This window comes from Aulostomus chinensis, chromosome 20 (genome assembly GCF_037954235.1).
Source record: "Aulostomus chinensis isolate RoL2024-O1b breed Wild chromosome 20, RoL_Achi_v1.0, whole genome shotgun sequence".
Classification (NCBI taxonomy): Eukaryota; Metazoa; Chordata; class Actinopteri; order Syngnathiformes; family Aulostomidae; genus Aulostomus; species Aulostomus chinensis.
In genome coordinates, this window is record NC_141339.1 from 13,016,962 (window position 1) to 13,026,553 (window position 9,592).

Consider the following 9,592-nt stretch of genomic DNA (forward strand, 5'->3'; position numbering starts at 1 on the left):
CCTTCTCTTTCATCAAGGCTTTAAAGTAATTTCCCTCTTCTCAGGGGGAGCCAAATGGACAAGAAGATGTCGATTCTCTCATCTCTTTGTCTGTCCCCTTTGATCTCTTCCTACGTGATATTCCCGATGATGCATATAGAAAGTAAATGGGCTGGTTTTGTCTTTCTCTGGAGCATGGTTGATCATACTAAATTGGCCAGAAATGACTCCTAATGACCCCTGTGTTTTTACCCCAAAATCACACTCTTGGCTAGCATTGCTCATAGTGCATTTTAATGAAGGATGAATAATTCAGGTGCACTAGTAAATGTAATAGCTCTGTGCATTGATGCCACGACGCATCTTTTAAGGACGGGGGCAACCATCCGTGTGTTTTGTTTGGGGGGGGGGGGTGTTCAGGTAAGTTTGGTATAATAGAACCTGGAATAATGTGTGTTGTTGTGTTGCACAGTTGTGATTTATCTTGTATTCCCAATGCAGGGCCCCCTCTATCTCACTGGAAAGGTTAAAGCATACAGCCTGGAGGCGGTATTACAAAGGTCAACATGCAGTTTAGGAATGAGGGATAGGACGATGGAGAGGAAGGAAAAAAACCCAGTCCTCTCCTCTTCGAGCCAGTATACTGCAAACACAACCTACCACGGAGGTGCTGCAGTATTTATCAGTTTCTTTCTTCTTGAAATCACTTTCCTGTCGTAGCTCCGGCTGACCTTGACGAAAGCATCTCCACAGAGAGAGAGAGAGAGAGAGAGAGAGAGAGAGAGAGAGAGAGAGAGACGCTGCGTGAAGCTCTGTAGGAAAATGATGGTGGGTAACAAAGGGAAACGGTAAACAAAGAGCGTTTATTTAATAGAGCCCCTCAAGCTTTCATGTGGTGGGGAGAGAGAGAGACATGGAGCGCGACAGCTGGTGGTAAAACAGCCGCGTTGGGCCGTTAAAGAGGAGCAGAGAGGGCTGTGAAGACACACCGGCGTCTTCGGTGAGTCAAATGTGTTGAGGTGATTAATTTGCTTTGGCTGTGTCCTTCACAAGCCTGAGGGGGAATAAGGATAAAGTGGCATTAGATTGCCCCCTAGTGGACACATAAGAGATGTTACAGCATTTTTTCCATTCTTTCCTGGCGCTGACTTTCAAACTCAATTTATATCACAGATTTTATCTCGCTGTGCATTTCCTTTCTTTTCTCCAGTGTTTGGTTGTTGGTTTTTTTCAGCGCTAACTTCTTGGTGATGTTATCTGCTCTTCTTATTGTAAACAGAAGGATTTTCAATTCCATTATCTCAACCAAGTTTCATCCAATCAAAATCAAACATGAGGAGTGGCTGGCTGGAGCCTCAGCGAGGGGTTCAGGGCTCAGGCGGAGGGTCTGAAATCCTCTTAAATTTAGCTCCAGCGCTATTAGGCAGACCTCTTGTGATTAATCAGGACTTTTAATTTGTCCCTTTGGCGCATTTTGTTACGCACATGTTGGAAATTTGAGCTCACTTTGAACATCGAAGTTCAAAACCGAGACAAATAAGTATGAATAAAATACACCGTAAATCAAAAGAACATGAAACTTATTTTGAAAGAGTGAAAGGGGGCGGGGGATCTGGTGGAGGGTACCAGAGGTCAGACGCTGAAGGTGATATGGATGGACACTAGAAGGGATTCTGTTTTCTTAACTATTTGTTTATTGTTAAAAAAAATGTAAAAAAAAAAAAAAGAAAAAAAGAAAAGAAACTGCAGGGATGTTTTCTTTATGATTGTTTTTTTAGCTGCAGACATTAACCAGCGCAGCGTACACTTCTGACCTTGAGAGATCTTCCAGCGGCAGATAAAAGCCGAGCATTAATAAAGATTCAATAAAGGTTTCGGCGCTGTCACAGTCACAATCTGGAACTTAAATAGTTTCCTGGGACAGAAGCGATGCTGCTGGCTTTTTGAATTACTCTCAAATATCAGTTCATTGTCTGGCGAAGAAGCTGATAGGACTCCACTATTTCTGCATTCTGGCTATCAATCACTGCTCTGGCAGGAGAGAGCTAAGAACATCTCAAATCAATACACGTGTAAGCTACGCTCTCGCAGTGATAACGGCGGTTCCTGACACTGCAGTTGCGTTGCGGTTGTTTAACTCCTCAACGTCTCTCTGTCAGAGTCACCTTAACCTTCAACCATCAAGACCCTCTCAATCATCTTGAAGATCCGGTGGACGTTGGTCCCAAAGTAAAAGAGAAATGACCGGAGACATGGCGTTTTGTGCGTGAGGTGACCTTGAACTTTGACTGCCAATTTCATTTTTTTTTTTTTCCCCAGAGGATCTTTGAACCAAATTTGACACAAGACACTGAAGCCACCCTGAAAAACTGCATTAGCGTGAGGTGACTCCGACCTTTTGACCACCAAACTTTTTTCGGCTCACGATGGACGTGTGTGGAAAATATAGGATTTTTTTTTTCCATGTGTCAGATGACCTTGACTGTGCCTGATCTTTTCATCCTCGAGTCTCAGTGGATGTTTGTGCTGAACATGAAAAAATAAATGCCCTCAACATGTTGCTGGGATATCCCATTCTCATGTGGAGTTATGTGACCTTTGACCTCCAAAAACTTTTCAGTTCATCCGCAAGTCCCAGTGGACGTTTGTGGCAAATTTACTTAAAGATCTGCCAGGCGTTCCTGAGACGTTGCATTTATGTCAGGTGACCTTGACCGCCAAACTTTTCGATTCCTTAACAGACGAACACACGATGCGTTGCTGTGATATCGCGGTCATACGGGAGGTAACGTGACCTTTGACCACTAAAGTCTTCTCAGTTTATCCTCGAGTCTTTTTTTCACCAAAGGTGAATTAAATCCAGAAAGACATCGTATTAACGTGAATGATATTGACAGAGGACCTGGATCATCACATGTAGCGTAGACGAAATCCCTGTGGAGTTGGCGGACGCGTCCTACACGCGGGGCCGTCGCGATGATGTTGGTTCTTCAGTTGCTTAAAGCGCCATTCATTCATCAATAAGAGCTCCTACATGTCCATTATAAGTCCATTAATGCTGATTACATCCAACTCTACGAGGTGATAAATCACTCCCGGACCATACTCTTGAGTTTTTAATCAAGTTTAGTCCTCGGTACACAAGAAGTAATTATAGGTGATTTTCATAGTCATGCGGATGTCGATAATGAAAGCTTGAGAACAATGTTTATCTCACCGTGAGGCTCCACCAGAGGATTAACAAACCTACTCACAGTTATGGGCTCACACATTCTGGTGTTTGCTGCACGCGCTGAACATTTATAAGCCTTTCCATTGCATCCTCCTATGTCAGACCTAATAACTTTTGAAAGACTGAAATAGCATTGCAGTAGCTGGGCAGCACTCTGCAGAAAAACAATGTAATCTTAGCCTTGTAGGGTTGGGTTTTTTTTGCAGGTTAACCGAAACCATACAAGTGTGACAAACTCATAATAATGATGCAAATTTTATATTAAAATATTAAAAGATATCACTTTTTTCAGCTCAATAATAATCATTCATATATATATATATATATATATATATATATATATATATATATACACATATATATACACATATATACATATATATATATATATATATATATATATATATACACTACTCAATCAACAGAAGTACCAACATAGAAAAACCGCAATTAGACAAGTAGCAATTAATTGCAGTACGTTTTTTTGATATCTACTTGAAAACCATGAAAGTACGCACTGATTTTTTTAATATTGAATCTTTTCTTCCAGTCATTTCGAGACATTTTCCTCCTGGTGTGACGAAGGTACAATCAAGTTGAGATATTTCGACTCTGCGGGAAGCTCGGGGTGGTGTTTGGTTTGATTGCTAGTTAGAATGAAGGGCGGCATGTTTCACAGCTGGGCCACTGATGTCATTCAGTCATTTAGTCCATTTCACGTTCGGAGAACTTGCAGGAGACCGGCTGAAACAACAAGTGCTCTTTAATTAAGGTCAAGCTTCCTGTTGCTCAATTAGACAGCATGTTTCATTCAACCTTCCAGGAAATGTACGTTGGTTTATATTCTGCAATCCCAAGCTCCTAGCACAGATTGTGCTATTAATTATAGCCTCTAAACCCAAATGTAAATCTGTAGAACAAAACGTTGAAAATAGCAGTGGAAGAAAAATCTAAATAAGCATCAAACCACTTAAGTAGTAGGAAATTATACATACTTTAATGCCAATATAATAGGTTTATTTTCCAATCAAGTAAAACATTTAAGACATATTTAAAAATCCAATCCAAGATTTACAGAATTAAAAAAAAAAAAAAAAAAAAAAGGCAGTACACTTATATTGGGGCTAAAATGATGAGTGATATGCACATTAGAAGAACTCCCCCCCCCCCCCCCCCCCCCCCCCCATTTCAAAAAGCAATCAGTGCTTGGCTCTGGACATAACTCCAACGAACAGAGAGCGTATTTAGAGGACTTCCTCCGGCCACCATGTAACAACATAAACATGAACAACGTGAGGTTATCGGTCAGTTCAAGGAGGTATCTGCCGCTTTACTGCCTTGGTTGGAATTTTAGGGTCTTTTTATTCCAAAAAAAGAAAAAGAAAAAGGTCCAATTTCATTCGTTGTACATAAACACAATCCAGCATGATACAGTTCAGTTAAAAAAATAAACATCACAATTGATCATCTCCCAGTATGCATTATTTTCCAGTAAAGGCAAAGAACAGGGAGCCGACAAAGGCAGCGGTTGAGGTATGTGAGCGTCTGCAGTCACCGCAACAAACAAAAGGCTTTTGAGTAATTATGAAGCATAATTCGTTGTATGAGTGTGGTATTTTTCGGAGGCTTTTGAGTGGTCTTTCAGCCAAGTGTGTGTGTGTGTGTGTGTGCGTGCGGGTGCGTGCGTGCGTGTGTGCGCGCGCTTGTGTGTGGTTTGCACACTGTTGACATTCAATGAAATCTCCAGATAACGATTGATGCTCCGCTAAGAGTTCAGACTCTTAGAATCGTTATCACCTCAAACTTAGAGAGTCCCGGAGCATAAAACAAATGACGTTTTGGGAAAGACGCTAATACGAGATTCCTGCAGATGGTTAGCTTAGCATAAACTAACTGAACAGCTAGCCAAATTCTTTCCAAAAGGAACACAATCTGCATATCAGCATCTCTGTAGCACCGATTAACTAGCTAACTAGCATGTTCACTGACTAACATATGTTGTCTTTATAGATGCTGATGTCGGCTGATTTTGTTACCTTTGAACAGTGTTAACCTCAGTTGTGTGCTAAGCTAAGCCACTGCTAATTGTTGCAATTGCAACACTACGTGGTATTCATGTCCTCCAAATTGCAAAAATAGCTATTTCCCAAAACGTCAAAGCATTGCTATGAAGTCATGAACAGCCGTGCTGGCTAGTTTGTGTTTTTTCATGTTGTTATCCCAAGATTATCTGTAAATTAAGAGCATTATTTGGTTACCTTGTCTTGTGTCAAACTCTGTACATTCCCAAAAAACAAGATGTTATATATATACTGTATATATATATATATATATGGGGATTCATGTTTTCAACAAAACAACAAAATCAGCCCACTTTTAAACTACAGTTGTATAAAAGTATGAAATGATGTTATTGCAGTTTCAGGCTCTTTGATGTGAGATAAATGAGCTGCGAGATATAAAGCAGGAATAGCACTTTCACCGCAGCTCTACAGCACAGAGAGAAGTTTAAAGTTATTCTGATTATTCTTAATAAATAGCACAATTGTGAAGTCATGTGACCTCTTCTGTCCATTACCACCTCTACAGGCCAGAAATGCACCAGAGACAAATCTCAGTGAAGGAAGCCACAGCGTAGCAACATATGCTAAGCTGAACGTGGCTCCGCTTGTAGTTCCACTGTTATAACGCTGTTATCATGAGATCACAAGTACATTTTTGCATTACCTCGGTATAACGAAGCTCATTTTCTTAAATTTTATCATCTCAATAAATTGAAGCTATTTCCCCACAACAATATCTCTGAATCAATAAAAGAAAAAAGTTAATCAACTGAAAAAATTATCAAAATTCTAGACTTAGTCATCTGACTAGTCTTGGACTGGACTAGTAGAGAGTCTAGTGATGAACCTTATCAGTTTGTGTCAAATTTAAGTTAATCCACATGAACAGCACTAATTCAAAGATAATAATTCACTCGTGATCTCAAGAGAACAACATTAAAATAAAAAGTGATCACAACATTGTAAGGCTTCCATAGGCAACATGTCTTGGACCACTCGGTATTCACTGGTGTATCCTTTGGCAGCACCGTGTTTCTTGTACTTGACCTGGGCCTTCTGCTGTGGTGCTTTTAGGATCACGCATGTACAGAAGTGTAATACATTCCCCTAAAGGAAGAAAAAAAAATCCCTATTTGTCTGAATGAATATGTTTTACATGAAAAATAAAAGTCTGGTCTGTTCAAATCAAATTTTTCAGCCAAAAAGCTGAAGCCATTTTTTTCTGCATAAACAAGATCATTTTTTGAATGAAAAAAAAAAGGGCCTTGTTTTTCTGAATCAACCAAGTATATTTTTCATGTAAAAAAAAAATGTCTACAATTTTCCTGCATGACAAAAAATATTCTGCCCTGTTTTTCTAAATGAACAACATGCAGTTCTTGTTTTTTTTTTGTTTTTTTTAATTTCTCATCGGATTTCAAGGTATCCAGCCAAACTTTTTAATTTTAATGAAATTGTATCTCATTAATTCGGAAAAAAAACAGGACAGAATTTGTTTTTTTGTTTTTTTTCGCCATGGATTCATATCTCATTCAATCAGAAAAGCTTGAGGGTTTTTTTTCTGGGTTCCACGCAACAGGCTTCCGTACTAATGTGAATGAGACTTCCGGCCAAATCTGAACTACGCCGTCCTACCAGTCAGTAACCCTACATGGACATTTGATTCTTACTCTTACAGTCATATGTGTCTTAGCTCTGTCGAATACTGCACAGGAGATCAATCAGTAGTTACATTGATTGGAAGAAGTATAAAGCTACTAACAACAATAATATCACTATATTTCACTGTGATTGTGTACTTTTTCTTATTCGGTTCCATGTGGAGGCCCACTGCAACAAGTGTGTAAACTGTAATACTGTGGTCATTAAAATCAATCTTTAATCTCATGAGTTAGTTAAAAAAAAAAAAAAAAAAGGAATGACAACAATAATCCTCTTCATAAACTTTTTTTTTTTTTTTTTTTTTTTTTTAGAATTACGTCTATGCAATGTCACCATTAGTACTTAAAAAAAAAAAAAAAAAAATCTACTTTTTCCCTGTTAACTGTCTCCAAGTCACACAACGTTTGATTATCTGCGGCGGCAAGAATGGCTGACAAAGCTCATCTCCATGGAGGCTCAGGAAAAACTAAAACAAAAAAAAGGAACTTCTCTATTTGGTAAAGAGGGTCAGACAAATATAACAGAGATAGGCACTCCTTGTTCCACGTATTCTTTTCCACCTTAAGCCCATCGTATCAAGTGGTTACAAAAATGCTTATCATAACATACTTTAAAACTAAAAAAAAAAAAAACGTTTTTAAAAAGTCTGTCATTTTCTAATTTGTTCATACTGAAATGTACTTTTGCCCATCAGACCGAGGTAAACTCACGAGTGTACACTGACAAACACGCCCGTTTTTGAAAACCTGCGTTAGAAAACCTTCGAAAAGAGGACTTTTGATTGTAAGGTATTTGGAGTCACAACTGACGAGCCGTTTACAGGCTGATTCGCTGAACATGTCACGTGACTCTAGTGCGACGAGTGGCGATTAAATTAACAAACGACTGCAATGGAGGAGGTAGAAAGGGGGACTGGGAGGAGGTAAGGAGCTTTTGAGAAGGAACAACGGCATTATGAGGTAGGTTTTTGCTGTAAACAAAAAAATTTAAAAAAAAAATAAGGGTTTCTTTTTGAAGTTCAAAAAAAAAAGAAAAGAAAAAAAAGAAAAGAAACAAAATTCTGGGAAGGAAGACCAGGGAGTCTGTGGCAACTCTAGGGAACGTATCACACACCTCAGTACAATAGAGACCTACAGTTAATCATACGAGCTCACCAAAAAATATACAAAACCAAAAGAAAAAAAAAAAAAGAAACGCACAACTATGTATAACTCAAGAGGTAGTTGCTAATATCAGTACATGAATCTGTTACATATGTCTCTTCACCATTGCTTAACAGAGGTTTTTTTTTTTTGAGTCAGTCAGTCAGTGGATGATTCCCCAAAGAATAAAATACACTTTTTTTTTTTTTTTGGTTAATTCCCTGAGAACATTTCATCATCCTGAGAGGAATTGTGTGTAAAAATGTAAAAATACATCATACAAAAACATGTCTCCACAGAGATCCGAGCATGGGCTGTGCTCTTTAACGTGGTTTGGTCATTCACTTTTTTTTTTCTTCTCTTCTTCTTGTTTTCTGTCATGCTGCATTTGTTGAGAATTGTTTTTTAATGCACGCACACATTCAAAAAGCTGTACATTTAAAAACAACGGCAAGTATTGCGCTCTTATTCTGAAAGAACGCCGATAGCCAGCACTTCAACAAATCGTGAACTTTAGATGCCTTCGAAAAAAAATACAAAATAAAGCCAAACTCTTTGGTATAGAAATATACCAAAAAAAGTTGGTTGTCTACTTTAGAGCTTTTAAAAACACACAAGCTAGTTTGATATCATCATACAAAGTTTTTTCTTTTTCTTTTGATTTGTCAGAACATTAAGATGCAACTCCAAAGCGACCCGACGTGAAACTTTGTGAGGAGTCGACTTCAGATACGCTCTTTTCACATTCAATATGGTCAGAGAAGAGTTGTTAGGTCACATGTTTAAGTGCCGCTAAAGCCATGCTTGGGATTCAAGTTATAACAAAAGAAGCACTCTCTCTCTCTCTCTCTCTCTCTCTCTTTCTCTCTCTCTCTCTGAAGCAGCAACAGTGAGGAGCGAGCGAGCGATACCTGGCTGGTGCTAACTAACGCATGGTAGGCACAGATGGAAGAGGGAACAGGTGCTTCGATCTTAACACAGCTGCGAGAGCTGATACAGCTTGACGCTCTTGTGACATTCATTTTGCGAGAGGAAGAAGTGATGAGGTATTAATGTCGAGCAGATACTGTAACGGTCTGATACTGCGCCTCCTCCTCAAAAAATACGGCGAGTCTTTGTGCTGACTATTTGAACTGGCGAAGAAGGTGATTGATTTGTCGAGGGTAAAGAAAAAAAAAAAACAACCAACGGTTAAATAGAGAGCTGTACTTTTTTTCACACAACAAATATCCCATGCTATATACAGGGCTAATCAGCTAACCGAGCTAACTCCTTATATATGCATTACTTAAAGTTAATAGACTTTTCATTTATATCTTGCGACTTTACATATATATTAATGACTTCTACTATGATTTTTGTAATGTTATTCTCATCTAATTATGCAACAACCAAAATGTAATCCTCTAATGATCTAACGACATTCATTACCTTGAATCTAAACTAGCCGAATAATATGACGTCTCTCCTACGTTGTGTCTATCTATGGTAATAGGAAACGGAAAGGTTAATAG